This window comes from Zootoca vivipara, chromosome 1 (assembly GCF_963506605.1).
Source record: "Zootoca vivipara chromosome 1, rZooViv1.1, whole genome shotgun sequence".
Classification (NCBI taxonomy): Eukaryota; Metazoa; Chordata; class Lepidosauria; order Squamata; family Lacertidae; genus Zootoca; species Zootoca vivipara.
In genome coordinates, this window is record NC_083276.1 from 52,756,355 (window position 1) to 52,778,585 (window position 22,231).

Below are 22,231 nucleotides of genomic sequence, written 5' to 3' on the forward strand. Positions count from 1 at the left end.
AATAAAGCAATGTACTGTTAAAAAAAAAACCCATCCAGGAATATGTGGAATTTGTGATATCTTCCACTGGACAGCGATGCAAAATTTAGAAACTACTCAATAATCTCCCTCCCTCATCTCCATCGAGTAGTCCATTAGAACTGTTTAAAGATCAAGCCACACATATTTCTAAGTAGTTGTCCAGAAACATTTGTAAACATTTTTTAAAATAATGTGAGAAATATCAAGAAACTCTCATTAGCTTTTGGTGAATCCATAGAGCTGTATGGAACAACTATCAAATTGTTTAAAGATTATTATATGTGAAAATTATGGAAACCAGATTCTCTTGACATAATTTTTACACTGGCATGCTGAATGTAACACTGTCTATGTCTGCTTAGTTATTAATGTATTGCTTTTCTACTGTTTTGTTGTTTGTAATTACCCTCTAGTGCAGACATGTCAAACCTGCGGCCCTCCAGATGTTTTGGACTACAATTCCCATCTTCCCCAACCACTGGTCCTGCTAGCTAGGGATCATGGGAGTTGTAGGCCAAAACATCTGGAGGGCCGCAGGTTTGACATGCCTGCTCTAGTGTGTTTCTGGGCTGTGTTGTGCCTATGACAGCTCATATGCACTCATTCCTGATGGCTGGCTCTGTTGAAAAGGTACCAAATGCAATATTATTTGCACCTTGCTAGCTTCGATGGGGTGAATAAAATTGGACAAAAGAGGAAAATCCTCTGACATAAATATCTGCAGTGCATGGAGAAATAGCTTAGTGTTCAGAATTAGAAAATAAATCAATAAGGGTTTCCTGATTAGCAAAGATCAATGAAAGGTGAATGGGTCAACAAGGATGAATCTGTCCAGAGGTTAAATGAGGGACTACCTCAGGCAGCAAATCTTAGGAACATTAAATGTTGAGAAATTCTCTTTTTAATGATTATTTTATTTTTAATCTGAAAAGATTAATGATTATTTTATTTTTAATCTAAAAAGATGACCTTCTGTGTACTCTTTAATATTATTCTGTAAAGTAAAATAATCCTTATTTACAAAACTGTAGGGTCTTGTGAAGGAGATGGAGAGTAAACAAATTCCTTTAGTAATGTGCACCATCTCATAGTTATTAGCAGTAAATACCCTACCAATTTTGGGCAAGATCAGCTGCATATCATGGGTCTTAGCATGGATATGCCTTGATTTGCAAGCTGACTGACCCTGACATCTATTTCAGCTATAAAAGAAAAAAAGAAAATAAAGGAATGAATGAATGAATGGTAGCTATCTATTGAAACTTGCTGCCTTGTGGGACATCTTCAGGAGAAGAAAAGGGCGCCAGTTATGCTTAAGACAACCCTGCCTGGGGAAGCCCAGCCAGATGGGTGGGGTATAAATATGTCAAGAATGCTTTGATGGTGTTTCCTGCTCAGCAGCATAGCTGCCAAGTCTCCCGTTTTCCCCGGGAAAACCCCTTTTTTACTTACCTTTTCCTGGTGGTCCCCCGAATCACTTCGTCTCCTGTTTTTCTCCGTTATTTTCTCCTGCCGGTGGCCATTTTTTTCTTTCCGATTTGCCCTTCTATGGGCACCAAAAATGGCAGCCGCCAGCTTCAAAAGCCGCATGTACGCATGTCCAGAAGTGCATAGACGTCACTTCCGGTGTTGGCGGCGGCCATTTTGGTGCCCATAGATGGGCGGAGTGTCACCGGAAGTTGCGTCGGAGCACTTCCTGACATGCGCACAAGCGATTTTCGAAGCCGGAGGCAGCCATTTTGGGTGCCCATAGAAGGGCAAAGCAACACCGGAAGTTACATCGACGCAACTTCCGGTGTCAAATGGCTGCCGGTCCCGGATTCTGCAGTCCGGAACTTGGAAGGTAAGCTCGGCAGGGGGTTGGACTGGATGGCCCTTGTGGTCTCTTCCAACTCTATGATTCTATGAAATGATAAAATTATTATTATCCTGATGAAATACCATGTGCACAAATGGGTACTGTATGCCTTGGTTTCAGGGCTGCATATGCATCTTTGTGTGTGTTTGTTTACATGGTGATCACTGCAATTAGCTGTCGGGGAGGCGGAATGTAAACCCCTCTTTCCCCCCTACTGACCAAAGTTGGAAAGGACCCAAGATTATCAATACTTCTCTAAACAAATCCATGAAAATGGTAAACAATTTCACTTTTTCCTCTATAGGAAAAAAATCTCTTTCCACACATCTGATACTGTGTAATGGTGCTGTCCTGTCTCCAGTGCTTTTTCCTATGGAAAGAAAATGAAGGTACACTTAACCTGTCCTTACTCCTTGGTGAGCTCTGGTGATTCTTACAGCACAGATAATGCTTTTAAGTAACATTTAACTGGATTTAAAAAGCAAGGAAGCATCCTATTTGCAGCAGTGTAATGCTCTCCCAAGCTACTCTTCAGAACGAAGTTAAATTGAGGGTAAAAACACACCCCCAGCTAATTAAAAATTGATTACAGCTTTCCAAACAATTTAAATATGAATGCTTACTTATTTCCAAGGTTTCCCTTCTTGAACAGTTGTGCTGGGCCTTTACACTTAAGTACACGGCTATAATTTGATAGCGCAAAATGTAACAGGAAGCTGGAAATTAAATATACTAAGTACATTCCAGCAAAAAGTAGAGTTATTTTATACTATGTGACACACTGAAGGGGCAGGCTGAGGAAACAGAATTCTGGACATGCTCCTGGTGTAGGTCTGCTATATTTCCAATTCTTGCCCACTCCATCTTTGGTTCCTTATCTTATTAAAAATGTATACATACATACATTGTTCAGCCCGGACATTGAGATCCAACTCCAAGGGCCTTCTGGCGGTTCCCTCGCTGCAAGAAGTGGTTACAGGGAACCAGGCAGAGGGCCTTCTTGGTAGTGGCACCCACCCTGTGGAACCCCCCCCCCCTCAGATGCCAAGGAAATAAGCAGCTATCCTATTTTTAAAAGGCATCTGAAGGCAGCCTTGTTTAGGGAAGTTTTTAATATTTAATGCTGTATTGTTTTTAACACTCGATTGGGAGCCGCCCAGAGTGGCTGGGGAAACTCAGCCAGATGGGTGGGGGTAAAATAAATAAACAAATAAATAAATATTATTCATTTCTGAATAATATCCACATTCTGTTGAGCATCTGGTTTATGTTCATGGTTCCTGATCCAGAAATGATTCCAGAAATGATTCAGACATGATTCCTGATCATGCATGAGGAAGCCTGCTTCGTTTTATTGGATCATGTGCAGATGCAAATAATATTCTACATACAATTCAGTTTAACCATTACACACATAAACACTGTTTTTACATGATAGTAACAAACACCACAGACACATAATTTATTTTGAAATTTCATGCCCCTTTTTTGGATGAGTGGATTTCATGGAATCATAGTTCCATTATCACGCAATCACATTGATTTCTTTTTCCGCTGCTATTGAATCTATGTGCATATGTACAGTTGCACATTGCAAACCTGTAAGAAAGGGAGAAAGGAGGCACGGGAGAGAGATGGATGTGGAAAACTGCAGCAGACTGCACATGTGAGTGGTCTTTGTATTGAAAAGGAATAGTTTTTGCTTTTCTTTTAGAAAGAGAAAAAGGATAAAGGTTTAAAACTGGTATAAAAAGATAATACTGAGTATACCATTCTTCCTGCCCTATATTGACTGGTTTTGTAGGGTTGCCATGTGTCCTCTTTTTCCAGGACACGTCCTCTTTTTCAGGGGTAGAGTTGTCATAGCGATCCATAATTAAAGTAGAAGTTGGTAAATAAATGTGTCCTCTTTTTTGCTCTTCAAAATATGGCAACCCTAGTAGGCAGACAAAATAGCCATTAGCTACGAGGAAATTGCTTAATGGATGCACGTATTTCAAACCATAGGAGCCAAAATCTTGCCTCCAAAATTCCATATCTGTTCCATGACATAGATGGATTTGATTCTCATTTACAGCCCTTTATTGAATGATGTGTTCTGCATGCTGCTATTGGGCTTCCTACTGCCTCAAAGCCAAGTTGTAGTTCAGGCATTTCCCTGAAAGCCCATCCTTCACCGTAATATTGATTGGAACCTTGTTCAGTATTACTGCATGCCAGACAAGCTACTTAGGGAACGTCCTGACAGAAGATGGAAAATCAACATTTTGTGCTGAGGGTTCTTTGTTTGCAATTCAGACTAAACACAATAACACACTCATCATAATTTCCTTTAAGCGTTTGCTCAGGCACTTAGACCTTGCAAGCTGAAACCATCATTGTGGACTATTGTTTCCTGAAGCAGTATGACTTTATGTGATGGTATTCCATTCATCCATTGTATCATTCATCTATTTGAAAGGGTAAGATTATTATAGGAGTCTGTACCAGCCATTACTTTACCTTGGATCTCAGTTGCCTGGGCTCCTTTCATTCTTTTAAATATCTCACACATTGCTTCGATCTGACATCTCCCTTTACTGTTTCACCACATGGGGGTTGATTATGTAACACATCTAGGACAACACCAAAGAGTTGTTGCCACACATCAGCTTTAAGGGTGTAGCATCATTTAGATGCATTTGTCCCAGGAATATGGCTGGGCTCCTGAGAGCAGCCAGAAAACTGGTTGAAACTTTTTTGTGGGGTGGGCAAGAGTTAAAAAAGAGGGGGGGAATGAAAAGCTTTTTTTTAAAAAAAGAAATCAGCCACCTCATATTAAAGATTTAAATAAATTCTTCAATTTTGCATGCTCTCTGAAGATTATAAAATATCCACCCTCCACACTTTTGCAGGGGGTGAACCTGCAGAAATTGAGCTTTTATTTTAAAGAAAGTTAGATACAATTCTGGTGCATTGTGGGTCACTAACATGGTCCTCTTAGGTATACATGTGCCCTCAGTGGCCCTTACCGGTACTAGCAAGGTCCTCCTATCATGAGTTGAAAAAAGGCTCGAAAGAAGTTTTCTTTATCCAATGAGAGGCTTTTAAAAAACCCAAACTGAAAATAAAAATAGGCGGCTATTGGAATGGCATTTGAAAGATGAGGAAGTTAAATCGGTTATGATTCATTGGGCTAAAGATATTGGTCATGATATACAAATAGAGGATTGGGAAAAATTATGGAAAGAGGGAATAAAATTTACTGCTTGCAGTGCATTGAAAGAAAACATTATGAAAATGATGAACAGATGGTATATAACACCAGTGAAGTTAGCTAGAATGTACGAAACAGATAACAAATGTTGGAAATGTAAAGAAAAGGAGGGTACTTTTTACCATATGTGGTGGGAATGTAAGAAAGTGAAGGACTTCTGGGAAATGATTTATAATGAATTGAAAAAAATGTTGAAATAAGATGTATAGGACAAGTAGTAGAGTATGCTGGAAATGCAAAGAGAAAGATGGACAATTTTATCATATGTGGTGGTCATGTGAAACAGTGAAAAGATTTTGGGAAAGTTTATATAATGAGTTGAAAAAAAATGTTTAAATATATTGTCACCAAAACCCCCGAAGCATTTTTGTTGGGATTAATGGGAGATGAGATTGCTAAGGGGGATCAGAGACTTTTTATGTATGCCACAACTGCGGTGAGAATGTTATTAGCCCAAAAATGGAAAACACAAGAGGTTCCAACTATTGAGGAGTAGCAGACAAAAATGATGGACTATGCTGAACTGGCAAAGTTGACCTGTGCGATCCAGAATCAGGGAGAGACAAAGTTCCAGAGAGAATGGAGTAAATTTATTGACTATATGGAGAAAAACTGTACAAGTATAAAGACACTTTCAGGACTAAAATAAATCCTACGAACTGAGACAGAATATGTAAAAGGAACTGCGAGATAGGATTAAAACAACAAAGCCGTGTGAAGGGAGGGAGGGAGGTCTTAGCTCGTGAGAGCAAAAAAGAGATGAGATGAAAAGGTTATGAGGAAAATAATTGGTTTAATTGTTGTGAGTGTTTGTGTTTGTCTGTGGTGTTTTGTTTTGTTTTTGTAATCTGTAATTGGAAAATGAATAAAAATTATTTCAAAAAAAAAGAAAAGAAAAAAATGTTGAAATATACATTTGTTAAAAAACCAGAAGCCCTTCTATTGGGTATTGTGGTTACAGAACTTCACATGAATGATAAAAAATTGTTTTTATATGTGATAACTGCAGGAAGGATATTGTTAGCCCAAAGGTGGAAGCAAGGATTCAACAAAGGTTAAAATCTAAGGGAGGGGCCCAGCATTGAACTAATTAGGCAAGTTTCTTTGTGAGAGAATGACCATAGTTGCCACCTAAGGACCGCCATCAGTATAGCAAAAATATATATACCATGTTTCTCATATTATAAGACATGTCTTATATTTATTTTTTCCTCAAAAAAACACACTATGGCTTATTTTCAAGGGATGTCTTATTTTTTTCCTCCTCCTCCTGCCACGGCCGGCATTGCTGCTGCGCCTATCACTATGTCTTATTTTCGGGGTATGGCTTATATTCCTTGAATGCTTAAAATCCTGCTATGGCTTATTTTATGGGTATGTCTTAAAATATGAGAAACAGGGTATATATTTTCAACTTCCCACCCCACAAGCAGAGCAAGCTGGAAGGGATTGCTATCACCAACCTTTTAGCTTAATGCATCATCTGGGTTTTCATTATGATCTCCTTTCCATTACCCTCGATTTTCATCTCATTTCTTATTCTCTTTCACTTACATCTTTGGGTTTTCTTACAACAGCTTCAAAATTATCTGCTCCTTTTAACTGTTTTTAGTATGCCCATTACATATTTTTAAATCCTTTGTAATTGCTAGTGCTCTCAAACTCGTTGACTCACTCTTTCTCTGACTACATTTTCTTTCTTTCACCAGCACCAAATATTTCATTGATTTCATTTTTGAAACTTATTAGTTCATCTTTCAATACTTTTATGAATTCAATACCTCTTAGATTGTCTGAGTTTTGATTCTTTGGTTCTTTGCACTTCTTGCTTCCATATGGTGTCTTAATTTCTTAAAAACTATTGCAATAAAGCCAAGTGTTTCCTCTCTCCTTTTCTTCTGTAATTTATACTTTCCTCTTTATAGAAAGGTTCATGCTGTAATTATACTTATCAAATATTACACCTTGCCTTAAATCCTTATATTGTGGTTAATTTCCCCAAAATCTATAATGTGCATAGTTCACTTTATATATATAGCAATTAGACTCTAGGAAAAAATATTGCACATATACCAGTTTTCATAATAATAATCAATACTGTAGACAAACCCTTAAAAGTCAATATTCAGTAGAGCCCATAGATAACACTTGTTTCATAAGTTCATGAGATAGTGTTCATCTGGTTTGAAATGGGTCCCTATGAGTTCAGCCCTTTATTCTATTCTAAGAATGCTGACATAATCTTGTGCCAACAGAATTCTACTGCATAGGTTAGTGGTTACTTTAGTCACTTCAGTTATGCCCACAAACGAAAAAGGAGGGAGTTGGATCTTATCAGAGCTTTACTTCTTTTTCTTCATATACGTAAATTTATTGCTTCTCTCCTGAGAACATTTAAGAACAATTAGCACTAATTTTAATACTCAATAATCTTCAATATAGTGATTTGATAAGTTTCTTCACCAATAGGGAGGAGATGGGGGAGGCAATTGCAGGTATTGAATGAAAAGGTGGCATCACAGCACCTCCCAAATACTCTGGTTTGGGATGACAAACCAACACACATAGAGCAGGAGCTTGACAACATGACCTGTATCATCACCCAGTTTTCTTCCATTTTGGAGACCTGGGGCCACAGAAGGAAATTCACCCCACCATCTTTTGTTATTCCCCTTCCATTATCAAGCAGGGTTGGGGAGCAGGAGGGAGAGAGGTTTTACTCGGCAGAAGCCTAGGAAATGTCCCTGCTATTTCTGCAGAGTGGAACCCCACGCTCTGAAGAGCAAGCAAAAGGTTATAGGATACCCTTTCTGTGGCACAAACCTATCTTTGAGGGATATTGTGAGGTCTTGGCACATGCCCTGTAATGGCAGCAGGTTTGAATTTTGAATTGTGTTATGTAAATCACAATGAGGTATCATTTCTTGAGCTAAAGGACGGGTAATAAGATCTCCCTTTTGGACTAAAATATCGGGTCCTCTTGACAATTCCATTGTCCTCAGACATTCAGGGATGGTGGCAGTCCAGGTTGGGGGAATTCTTTGTGGTAGCCAAAAAGTTGTGGAATTCCCTCTCAACAGAGGTGCATCTGACATCTTTATTATATAGCTTCCATCATATGCTGAAGGCATACCACTTTGCCCTGACATTTGACATCAGAGAGACCAACAGATAAATACCGACCCTGTTGTCGTGAATGTAAAATGTTTTACCTGTTTTTAGTATTGTAATTTTACATTGTTGTAATCCACCTTGGAACTTTATGGTGCAAGGCAGGGTTTGAAATCATTGTCGTCATCGTCGTCATCATAACCACATTCATTCATACATCTCATTCCAATCTCTGGAACTTAATATTAGCTGTATTTCTGACCTCAAGTGTTTCAAGTGTCCCTACATTTAACTGTGCACAATGGAGCAAACCAAAGCATGTATATTATGCTTTATATCCAGCTCTTGAGAGAAGAGTGTAGAGAGAGAAGCTCAAAATGCATTAGTGAAACTGATGTACCTGCCTCTCCCATTCAGTATGAGAGTTGACAGAGAAATAAGTCGGAAAGAAAAATAAATTTAAAAAAATAAAAATAAAAGTTTTAAACAAATAAAACTTTGCACTCCTTCTGAAGGCCTAGGGCATTTTTTTTTTGGGGGGGGGCGACAACCCTGTGTAGTCTGAGATCTACTCCTTATAATGTTTCATTATCCCTCTAGTCATGACAGTATTTATTTAAGGAGTCTCACAGTTTTCGCTAAGAAGGAAAGCTGTCAACTTGTGTGGGAGGGAGCTGGTGTCAATCCCATCTTCTCATTCTCCATCTTTCTGCTGATGAAAACAATATATTTGGGGGTATCTTCAAGGTGCAAGAAAGCCATTTTAGAGCCTAGTCTGCTCCCTGACATGGGAGGAATATTCCTTTAAACTATCCCCTCCCCCACCCCTGTTAAAAACAAACACTTAGGCACAAATATTGCCCTCGAGGTTTATTTGTCTAGCAGCTCATTTTTCTTTTGAAGGGGTCTCTATTTTACGCTCCACTCCTTTTGGTCTTTGTAAGCCTGTGGGCAGGGACCGTCTTGTTTTTATAGGTCTTATGTAAGCCTTTTTTTGGCTGAAGAATGGAGTTAAAAATGCCTTTGATAAATAAATAAATACACACACTTCAGGCAACCAAAATTTCTCAAGGTTTTCATAAGGCTCTACCCACAACATCTCCTCATTTGACTATGGCCCATAAAGTGTAATAACTGCTTCATCATTTGGCTTCCCCCCACTACCAAATGCCCACAGAGTTTGCTGGTGCATTTTGGATTCTTTTTGTCACACAGAATTAATGTGGCCGACAACTTAAAATCTCAAAAGGCACCCTGCTGTAAATTGTCCGGTTTGTCATGTGAGGGAATTGCGGTTGTAAATGAGCAATGAATAACTAAAGGGGCAAGCATCACTTTTTGTGTGTTCGTATACTACACTATAAAAAGATGTAGTTTCTCTGTCATAAAATCCATCAAAGTTTCTCAGCAGCTCCATATTTTTATATGTCTTCACAACTGTGAGCAGATGCCTCTGCATATGTTCCTTGATTTTATGCCTACATTACAATTGTATCAAAGCACTTCTAGCTGTGCGGGCACATTTTTTATCCACCTCCAACCTTCTGTTGCTGGAAGAGTCAGTGCAGCTGATGGAAGAGAGATCGGATAATGGGGGTAATTTAAAGAATGTGTGGCCCAAGCCTCTCCCAGAAGCACAAAGCTGTCTGCCCTGTTATATATTGTGGCAGCCAAGATCTGCTTCCCAAGGCCATTGTATAGAGAGAATTTCATGCAACTCGTTTCTGCCAAAGATCTTGTGAAATGCTTGAACTAGTTTTACAGAAGCACCGGTTGTTTATTCCTCTGCAGAAATGGAACCTCTACTAGGAAGCACAGCACATTGGCTGTTTAACCACAATAAAGAAGCACTCAGTCACAGTCTCAAGGTCAATTCAGTTGTCACATTCAGTTGTCACATTTATCCGGTACAGCAGATGTATGAATCACTTCTAGCGCTGTGCGCTCATTAATAAGGCAATGCTTGAACTGTTGATACATGAATCTCACCCACAGTCAGATCCATGTCATCCATTCGTGGCTCATCTGTGCAAGAATGCGACTTGTTGTTTCTCTATTTAATGTGCATTATTTTGCAATCAACCACATTAGGTATGTTAGTACTGCAGTTTTATGTGGAAGACTGAACATGAAAGCTGTGATTTGCCCTGACCAGTTGGTTATAGCATAATTCGGCGGGATTTGAAGTTGAACATTGCACAGCTCAGTGAGATTTAAGCCTGGATCCAATTCCAATGCTCTGTCTGCTGGTTTTGACCAACAGAAGAATATACTATATTGGCCTGAATATAAGCCTCACTTTTTTTTCCAAATTCTGACTGTGAAAAGTTAAAGTGTGGCTGAAATTCCCAACCTTACAAAAATACAGTGGCACCTCTACTTACAAATAACTCTACTTACGAATGTTTCTACTTACGAACGGAGCTCCATCCGCCATCTTGGATGCAGTTTAGATAGGATTTTTTCTACTTACGAATTTTTAGATAGGGTTGCTTCGACTTACGAATTTTTTCGACTTACGAATGTGCGTTCGGAACGCATTAAATTCATAAGTAGAGGTACCACTGTAGGCTTTTACGATATTGCTGCTGAAACAGACATATGGTAAAATGGAACTGGTGTGAGTACCTGAGGAATTTTAAGGGAGCAGCTTATATTTGGGTATTGTCTATTTTTCTTTTTTTTCCCTTGAATTTTAAAGATGCGGCTTATATTTGGGTGCGGCTTATATTCGGGCCAATACGGTACTGGTTGTGAAATGCTCTATGGACATCTGCAGATATTGAACTGTGGTAGGATTCCCCATTCCAAAATGATAGACACTAATGATGAGTGGAAAATCTCATTACTGTATATTGATATGCCTATTATCATTCAAACATTGGATATGATACCTAGTTCAAACTAGATTGAGAACAAACATTTTCACAAATGTGAGATATGGGAAATCTAGCAGAGTTAGAATTTTCTTTCTTAATGCAAATTAGAACAATGAGAATATATAACAGTGGAAGATCACATTTAAAAATCAAATATCATTCTTCCTCATCAGGAAGCAAGGATAAACATTCATGTACTACCCATGGATATTTGTTGTTTAACATGAATTCAAAAATGTGGCATTTGTACTTCAAAAACCCCTTCTTGTTTCCTACCCAGAGCTTTGAAAATGACATGCAGCATATATAAGAAGCTAATTGTGACACCCACACATGAGATTCCCTTTGTACTTAAATTCAGATATAACTGAATTATTGGTTGGTTCAAAAACCAAGAATTAGAACATGAATATTGACTTTAAAATAAGAATCTGATTGAGCATGCTTCCCATCCCATTCATTTCTGTTTCTCTGGGAAATGTTTTGGTCTTTTGTTTTTTACACACATGGCAAAGAATACACTCATACCCTAACAGGCCCATTGCTTTAGGGTGGAAAACGGGCATGATTTAGAGAAGGAAAGTCTTCCCTTTGAAGGACAATCCCATAAAAATCCAGTTTAAAGATTTATTTTAAACTTAAGAAGGAAGACTGGGCGCTTGACGTTTGCCACCAACAGTTAGTCCTTGGGAAGCAGACTGAGCAGGGACATGGGGCCATTTGCTTGCATTTTCCCCCACGATCCAGAAATGCGCTGCATTTCTATCAAAATTATATTAGGTATTTCTGAATGTGTATATATATACATCTAAATTAGCTTATGCAAATTATTTTGTCCTCTTTTTTGGCGATGCATTTTCTATCTCTCATTTGATGATGCTTGGGAGGCCACCGCAAGCCACTTCCTTCTCCAGCACCCCAGCAAAGCAAAGCAAAGCAAAGCAAAACAACTCTGCAGCAAGAGGAAGATACCGGCACGCCTGTACAGGAGCCTTGTAAGCAGCTTTCTCTCTGCTTGATTTACAGCAGGCACGTCCAACAGGTAGATTGTGATCTACCCGTAGATCACTGGATGTCTGTGGTAGATCACTACTAGATCACTGGCACCCCTAAAAAAAGCTCACCCAAAATTTTCCTCCTCCCTAAAAAAAGCTGAACTATGACCTGAAACCCTAAACAAAAATGGGCCTCCCTCCCTCCTAAAAGAAGCTCAACAAGCTTGACCTAAACCCCAAAAAACAGGGCTTCCCTTCCTTAAAAAACTCAACAGCTTTGACCTGAACCCCCCCCCCAAGGGGGTAGATCACTCCCAGTTTTTAACTCTGTGAGTAGATCAGAGTCTCTTGAGAGTTGGCCACCCCTGATTTACAGTATACAGATGCAGGAGGAGGGGCAGACTGGAACACCACTGCTTTTTATAAACATCACTGTGCCTATCAAAGCTACAGCCCCCCTTTTCTTATTCACTTCCTTTAAGCCTTGCAGAGCCACCTCAGTCAAATTGAATCCTCTGCATCCTCATTAAATCGCCAATACAACTCTTAATGTGATCCCTGAATGCTCATTAACAACTACCACTGAAGAACAATAGGGTGAAGTGATGAGCTATCAAATCTTGCCTGAAAGGGGGTATCTGCTCCATTGTCTTAACTGCTTAACTACCGGTAGCCACTTTGCTTTATTTATTTGATGTGTTTTTGTTACAGCTGTGTCCCCCCCCCCAGCAAGCGGAGACCAAGCGGCTCTTGCTAAAGCTAAGCACGTCTCCCATTTGCCCTTTTCCACTTCAGTTTTGGGAGGGGAAAAGTGCTGGTTATGGTCTGTAAAATATGTTAATTTTTTGCTTCTTGGGGGCAGCTGCCCCCGCCTGCCCCCTGGGTACGCCTATGTATTCTACTAACTCACTTCCTGCTCTTTAAAGTGAATGTTGGGTGCCAATGCTGAAGTGCGAACAATGAAGTGCGAACAAAGATCTGAATTGCACCCATCTGAATGCTGGTTTCCCTATGTGCTGTGAAAAAGAATATGGGTATCATGATGTTAATAACTCATTATGGCTTTTGGCTGAAAGAGGCATAAAGGGAACTCACATGGGAAATCCCACTAATGAGGACTTAAAACATGTCTGTATTCTTGGCTAGTTTTTATTCTTCTCATGCATCTGTTGTTCAGAGTTCAAGGGGGAGGGAGTTGCGGCTCTTGAAACCCATTAAGCTCTAGCTATCAAGTCCCATCTCTTGAGTTGAGTGGTACAGTAATTAAAGCAGTATTTACAATGCAATAAAGGCGAGGCTAATTACTGGCAAATGAGAGCAGGATGATGCTCTGTCCAAGAGGAAACTCATCCTGGATCAGGCCAGACCAATAAATCTTTTAGCTGCCTCATTTGTTAATTATTATCTTCATAATCCCTTTGCAAGTAACGATGATCTAATTTATTACCTCCAAACAGCGAAGCACTGTTTGACGGTGAAGGAATCAGAACACAAACAAATCAGAATTAGCAGCAGTAACCCTGCAACCTCTCCTAGCATTTCATTAGCTCACAGTCATCCCTTGGTACCCTTGCCTCAAACTCCCTCAATTCTTCTTCCCTCTCATCCAGTCTAAATTTAGTTTGCAAGATCCAGCCTTTTGGTTTGTGTTGCGCTATGCATGCTGACAGCACACACACACAAAAAAAACCCAACTACAATGCCCGTGTGAGATTCAAATGGTTTTTGTTCAAACCAACTGTAATGCAGAAAATTCAGTTGGATGTAAAGGCAAAGTCTCCAAAACTGCAATTCTAAGCACACTAGGTAGGCTTGCCATGCGTCAGGAAAATTCCTGACACGTCCTGGTTTTTGAGAGTAACAATGGCGTTAGTGGGGAATTTTGCCGAATCGGCAAAGCATCATCAAAAATCTGGATGTAGGGCAAAAATCTGGGTGGTTTCCTAACAACGTTGCGGGTCTCAGGAATTTCCCTTTTTGAAATATGGCAACCCTAACACTAGGGAGTGCGTCTCATTGGATACAGTGTGTTATACACAAAGAAATGCATCGTAATAATGCCCCATGAGTGCTTTTGGGTGGCTAGGATGTGTACTTGAAATGTGATCATGCCTCTTGTTTGTCTGGATGGAGGAAGAAGATGTGGTTATGTGTGTGCGCGCACAGAAAAACATTAGATGTTTGCCTGGCTGCAGTGTAACCTGTTGTACAAAGCTAAGAGTCACATCCATTGCTCTCTCCATTTTTGCATCCTGTCCCATCCACTATCACGCCTGGTCCTGTAAAGTTGCTGGGGGGGGGGGTTGACCCATGGGCTGAAAAAGTTCCTTGTCCCAGATATGTGGCTTGGGGAAAATAAAAAACTTTTGTAGGCTCCAAACCACAGCTCACTTTCTCTTATGTGGTCCATGGGTCTCTCGTTCTGTATCCCTGTATGGCTCACGGCTTTCTGCAACAAAAGGGCTCAATGCCTCTTCCCCATGGCTTCAGAATTGCCCTTTCCAATCTCCTCTGCTTTCTTCTGTGGTGTTGAATATGGTCTGAAGAGAATACAGCAGCAATGGCGGTCAAAGAGAGGACAGGCAGCCAGGTGTTAAGAGTGTTAAGAGTGTGAGGCATTAGGCAGCTAATTATTTGAAAAAGACTGTCATGTGGAAGTCTGAGATAAATATGTCATTCATGTGATTGTCATACTGGCCATGAGTGTTTAACAAGGAGCATGTGATGATGTTTCCGAAAACATTCATGTGAGATATGAGTAGCTTTGAGTCAAAACTCTAGAATAATCGCACCCATGGCTTAGAATTTCTGATTTTCTTTTGCTTGCTCTGTATCCTTTGAACCAGTGGCACATACTGCTATCATGCTCATCTCCATATCTATGAGGGCTAGAATGTTGGTGACTTCTAATGTTAGCCCTGTTTTCACAAGCAATACTTTGGAGGCTGAATATAGCACAAAACCATATCCTAAGAGTCATGCAAGGCTCACATATTGCTTTATCTACTGTATTACCTATTCCACCAATGTCATGATTATCTTTCATCACTCCCCGTCTTTGCTTCTAGCAATAATGTAGAATAAAATGCATAAAGCTGTTACACTTAGATCAATAGAAATTAAGGATTAAGATAACTTGATCTGTTAGACAATTTAGGCCTAACGTTTGTCCACTGGTGACAACTGTTAGTGAGTAGCTGAAGTAGGAATGGCAAAGAAGGGCCTGGTTTTGTCCTCTCCCTCCGCTAAGGCAATTACTGATAGAAACTGCTCACTATCAATCTGCCACCTCTCCCCTATTCCTTTTTTTTTATTTTTGTACGTCTGTTATTGTAGACCGTAAGCCCCCTGGACATCAACCAACACAACTACTTAGATCTAAAATAGTGCATAGCATAAAACCTACAGGCAGGCCATGTTGCACTCCTGGCATGCAATGCTCTCTCTCACCTCATCTCTGCTCCCTTACCACCACGGGAGAAGATTTGTAGGCACAGAGGGGACATTTGCAAATGCACACTGTGGTGAGTGGAGCCTGTTAATCACAGGTGGAAGTCGAGCACAATGTGGGGGGAATTAACATTCTTTTTTACAGGTCTGCGTGCTGGAATGAGTGATGCCTTCCCTGAGCTGCAGAGCCACACCAGGGCAATAAAACATATTTTTCAGGGATGACATACCCAGCCGTGAATCACCAACTGTGATGGCTATTTTATTCTTTTCTACTTTCCCAGCTCCACAACATTATTACCCTTTTGCACTGTCAGATATTAAAATCATATTAACGATCAGGAACTGTATTAAACTGTCAAAAAGTGAAATAATATAGAACCACCACTGAAGGTTAGAGACAGCCCTTGGGTGTAATTCACTAAACTCCAATCTACCTGCTTGATACTCTGGAGATTAAATAGATTGCATTGTTTTCTGGGAGATCAATTGCCATTAAGGTACAGGAGCAGCACCCCAAATTATGCAGAGAGCCCGGCTTATTTTGCTTGGCGCGCCTCTCAGGCAATTGTTACAGGTAGGCAGTATGGCTGCTTTCACATATCAAGTAAAATACGGTGCCACGACAGGTTTGCATGATAAGAAAAGCAGGGCAGCTTGGAAAAGGGTAGAATCTCAGCCGGTTTCCTGGAAGTGTCCCTTCACTGCTAGTAAAATAGAGCTTTGGCGGAAGCTCGGGAAGGGCCATAATGTTCAATGGTAGAGCAGCTGCTTTGCATATAGAAGATCTCAGGTCCCCAGCATCTGTAGGTAAGGCTGGGAATGTCCCATATCTGAAACTTCAGAGAGCTGCTGCCGGCCAGCATAGGCATTACTGGCTTACATGGGCCGATGGTCTGACTCAGTGTAAGGCAGCTTCCTTTGTTCCTATGGAAGTATTCATCCTGATTTGCTTGCACAAAGCGTGTCCTCCCTTAAAGAGGGCAGGTGTTCCGGTGAGACCGGGAGACTGACCTCCTGGTTGTGGGTGGGTCTATTGGACAGCCACAACACCCAATTGGTAGGCAGTGGCATAGAAATAGGAGGGCGGGGGGCGCCGCCCCAGGCAGCAGGCTGGACGGGGGGCAGCAGGCTGGACGGGGCTGACCACCTCCGATGGCCGATGGCGCTGCAGCGTGACACGGCCACCGCCGTGGAGGAGAAGCCCTGACTGCCTCATTCCGCGGCATGCTTGGGGGGGTTGCGGCACCGCCATGGTGCATGCCTCATGTGCACGCATCACCGCGTGTCATGACGCATGTGTCATGATGCATGCGTCGTGATGCGTGCGTCATGCATCATGATGCATGCCCCGTGACGTGACGTGTGATGCATGTGTGCGACGGACATCCCACCCCCCAGTGGGGTGCCTTCGGATTTGCCGCCCTGGGCAGCCAGGCGGCTAACTATGCCGCTGTTGGTAGGTCCCTCGTTGCTGGGTTTAATCTGGCCAATGGGGTGCAGTCTAAATGGACTGAGGGACCTATATATACCTATGCACGTGACCCAGAGCTTCCTCTTTTGGCTTGTGCATCGGAACACCCACCCACCTCTCCCTATATTTAGGGTATTTTTGCGATTGACCTTGCTAGGCTGTCATGTGTCGCCTGTCGTTGGGACAGGGGCACGGCAGGAATTTTCCCCACTTGGCTGATTGCCTCTTGCCAGTTGGGTTTCACCTGCTGCAAATTGTCACAGCTTGTAAGGTTGTGGATAGGCACTGGTTCAGGTGATAGGGATGGGAGAACGGTCTCGCCATCCCTATGTGAAGGGTATTCCATTAAAGGTATCCAGAGACTCAACTTGGTTTGGTCAACCCCCGAGAGGGGATTGTGCCCGTGCCTGAGTCCAGGGGAGCATCTGGGGGAGTGGACATAGTCTGTTCCGGGGCTTTCTACCTACCTCAGGTTTTCACCTATGATAAAGCTCTGGGTCAGCGCTACCTGCAAGGGTGCAGGGAGCTAATCGAACCAGAGCCTATGCAACCACTCACTTTTTGTAATCAATAAAGTTGTGGCCTAAATTCTGCCAAAAAACAAAACTAAAATTTGAGTCAAATGTGTGGGGAGGTCTCTGGGTCTGAACATGCAAAGCTTACGAGGTGGTTAGAATATGCCTGATCTTTACTAAGCATCCATTCTGATCTGTTTACAGGGTTGATACATAACAGTGAGCATTCATGCTGCATTCATCCTGATGTGCTTGCAGGATTAACATCTTCCTGTTAATCATCTGTACAGTACAGATGATTTTCAGTGCACTTTTCAGTGCAATTCTCCATCACTTTCAAAGCTCTGAGGTGGATTTCTTTCTTTTTTTGCACTAGTGTGACAGAGTGCTTTAATCCACTTTAGATGTGCAAATCTACATTTCTGCTATGTGCTTAAATCCCTCCCACAAAATACCAACAATCTGGAGGCACCCTAAACTTAGGTGGCTTTCAAACACCTGCATATTGAGCATTCATCCTGGTTTGATTGTAGGGAGGGTTTTTTGGGAGGAAGGGAGCAGGTTTATAGAGCAAGAGGGCAAATCAACTACAATTGTGCAACCTGAATTTTCTGGTATATGACTGAATTCCATCTGCAGAAGGAGGGCAGTCAGAAAGTGACTTTTGTAGAGAAGAAAGTGGTGAAAAGGAAGTGTTATTTTTTAAAATAACATTTAAAATTTGTTTAGAAGAACCTGTTAGCTACTTGCTCTTCCAGAATACAAAAAACTGGCACCCACCTGAATTGTCATTGTCAATACTAATACAGTGGTGCCTCGCTTAACGAATGCCCTGCTTAACGAAATTTCTGCTTAACAAAAGGTTTTTTCTAGCAGAGGTTGCCTCGCTAGACGAATGCGTTTTACGAAAAATTCGTCTAGTGAATCGCGGTTTCCCATTGGAATGCATTGAAATTCAATTAATGCGTTCCTATGGGCAAAAAAAAAATTCAATGCATTCCTATGGGATTCACTAGACGAATTTTTCGTTATAAGAAAAGACCTGTGGAACGAATTAAATTCGTCTAGCAAGGCACCACTGTACTCATTTCATTCGTGAAGTGCCCAAAATAATAAACATACAATTCACAGAATTTTTGGAAAAAAAACAAGTCCCTACCATTCCCAACATTTACCATCATGCTGTGCACACTTAATAGGTGGGATTATATCTGAGTAAACATGCATAGAATGTTGTTGCCTGGATATGATCCAGTTGAAATTAAACACTTCTGTTTTAATGGGGGAAATGGAAGCATGTTTCTAAATCTCCTAGTTAAATCAACCACACTTTGCCTGGATTGTGTCTTAACTAATGACAAGTTACAAGGCTGAAGGTGGCAGAAAGGACTTTTTTTTTTAAAGGAGATAAGAATTGGACCATTTCCCTGTATCAGGACACAGGTAAGAGTCAGTTTGCATAACGGGAAGAGCAGACATGCAGCAACATTTTGGTCTGGTGAATGTCTTCGTGAATTGCTGTACTAAGTAATACCCATCAGCCTAATCTTATAAGATGCTCACCATGGCAAATGGGCTTTAAAGGACTGCACTGCAAATTAACTCAGAAAAGAGTTGACAATTCTCAACTTCTCTGTTTACCCATCACTACTATCTCTAGAACCAGCTCGGTGCCTTTTCAGTCTGTGAACAGCATATGAAAATACCTCTGTAGTAAAAAGATGGTCTTCTCAGCTGCTGCTTCCAGCAGGAGGCAAAGGTTAGTGTCTCATAACAGCCTTGGCTTACAGCCATTGTTTGTTTTCAGTGCTGCGGTAGACCTTTGTGATGCTCAAGATGGCAAGGAAAGTTTTATGCTTCCCCCAATGAAGGTTTCTGTTCTTTGTACTGTGTTCACCATCCTGGAATTCCACAGTGCAAGCCTATACATATCTGCTCAGAAGTAAGTCCCAATGGACCTTACTCTCAGGGAAATGGAAATGGGATAGCATCTTATGAGATGTATCCAGTGCTATTTTTCTAGAAAAAGAGGTGCTGGAGCTCACCATGAACACTTCCCTTGTTCTCTTATAATGGCACTGAGAGGTGTCAGAACTAGTTCCAATGAGTTCTGGCTGAAAAAAAGCCCTGGCTCTATCCAAAATTACTCATACTCCATATAGTCCCATTGGAGTTAATGAATCTGGTGAAGAGCCATTGGTTCCAATGGATCAGCTCTAAGCAGAAGTGGGAATGCAGCCCTAAGGGACAATGAATATGTAATGATTATCCACTTGCAGGCTACAAGGAGCCATTCATGAACAGTGGGTCACCATGGAGTCTGGGTAGCCAGTTTGCAAGTGGGCAGATAAGTAGGCGAACATAAAGTTCTAGTTTTTGCGGACAAAAATGTAGACTTGGAATATTCAATTCCAATTACCCCAAGGGTCATTTTTACATTCTTTCAGAGTTAGACACTTGCAACAAAAAAACAAGAAGGAGCGTTGTGGCAGCTTCAAGACAAACATATTTATTATGCCATAAACTTTGATGGGCTACATTTTCTCTACTTCACAAGTCTCTCTCTCTGTAGCCTCTATGGACCTTAGAACAGTCTCTTCTCCCCATACACCTTGTACCACTCTGCATCCCTCTAACATCCCCTGCTGTATCGAGCGAACAGAAGAGCAATTGTGATGTAGACATAATGTTTGTGGCAGAGTGGAGCTCAGTGTTGGTAAAGGCAGCTAAGCTTTTAATAAAAGTTAAGAACGTTATTTCATTTACTGATGTTATTGTTAAGAAAAACTAACTTAAAAAAACACATGTACATAAGAATGGAGTTGGTAGAAGTTCAAACAAACAAACAAGCAACGGTTTCCTGACTACACAATACTGGGTCAAAAAGCTGAAGTTTCAGATTAAGGGGCATCTGTTACAGATCTCCAACTTTGGAATAATGGAGGGGGGCTTTAAACAAAATAAAAAGGCATCTGGCAACCCTTAACTTGACTGATGAGCAAACAGCCACAGATGGTCAAGGCTCAGGGCATTTGTTCTACATTTCATGCCAGGAGAGCAGATTGCCCTCAACTGCCACAAAGGGATGTGGATTAAGAAGTGACTAAAGGCAAGAGCCACCAGCGTTGTGTGAACGGCTGATCTTGATTGTAGCATAAACAGAAGGACTCCCAGGATTTTATTTATTTATTTATTTGCCAAACTCTTTAAGCAGAGATCTGTGCCCCCTGCAGTTTCCTATTTGCTTCTGGGGGGTGCTGCTGTATAGCTGCAAAAGTCCATCCTGGATATATGGCATTTTGTTTTGTGATGTGGAGCACTGCACAGAGCCAGGAGGGCTACTTTCTTTTCATTCCCAGAGTCACGGGGGCATTATTGAAACCCAAGAATTATGCCATGGGATTTTAGGTTATTCGGAACAGTCTAGTTTATGTTTGAGTATTTCATTGCTCTTAGTTTTTTTGTTTTTTTATGTGCAAGTTTTTTCACCTCACAAGAAACTAACCTATCAGTAAAGGGCCACAATTTCTTCCATGCTCTCTTGACACCAGTGGTCGTTCCCTCTCTGCAGACATGAGATTCTGGGAATTTAAAAAGATGTGGATTGTTAGATCTTTCTAGTTTGAAAGATAAGAAGAATAGAGCTGTCTCAGAACAAATCAGAGAAGGTCTCATGGCTCAGTGTCTAGTTTTGGATGGTGATGTTTTAAATGCTAAAAAGCTCAAGGAGCTCTTCAGGCAGAATACTTGAATCCAAGGCCCACCTTTAATTTAAATCACTCTGCCTGTGCTCCCTAGTGATTATATTTATAGGCTAGAAATGCTACGCAAACCAACTTGTTTTGTCACTGTCAAGAGCCAGTGTCTCAGTTAATAGAGCATGATAGAAAAAGAAATTATAATTCTATCCTTAGTCTTCACGTACCGGAGACAGAAACTGGTACCACATGATGCCAGCCTGCATTACTCCGATATCCAGTGATGTAGGCCCAGTACAAGAAATTCCAGGGCTCTTGGGGAGTGCAGATCCAGCCCCTGGGTTGTGAGTAACCCACCTCTTCTCTCAACACTTCAGTTATTAGTACCTCTGTTGAAACACCTTGAGTATTAGAAGACTTTTATATTAGCTCAGGGCCTGCCAAAGACTTTTTTGGCACCTGAGGGGAACCACCCCTACCAGATAAATGCCCCCCCCCCACCAAGGAAGAAGGGGTGAGTGAAGATCTACATCAGAAATAAGGGGAAAATAAAGATCTACTTTGGGAACAAAAGTGGGAGAAGACCCACAGTGCCTCCTCTTCACCAAGAGGCTGTTGTTGAGAAGGCATGGAGGGGCTGCTAAAGAGGCAGAAAATCAGGTCTCCAAGGAGTGGCAGCGGAGGCAGCAGCTGGCGATGCATTCCTTGGAGTCTAGATCTGCTCCCCCTGTGGATTCTGCCTCCTGAGGGTGGGCTTCATGGGTGGGCTGGGTCCTGTAGTAGCTCCAAAAAAAAAGGAGCTCCAAGTTCATCCGAGGCTCCCTTCTGAAGTGTGATGCTTCAGCTAAAAGATGCAACCAGAACCTGCTTTCCTCCTCCCTAAATGGCTTATACTGAGAGTCTGAACTAGAAAATTGACACCTGGACCCAGCCAGTCCTTGCAGATATCCCAAGGTAGCCCCTAAATGAGCTAG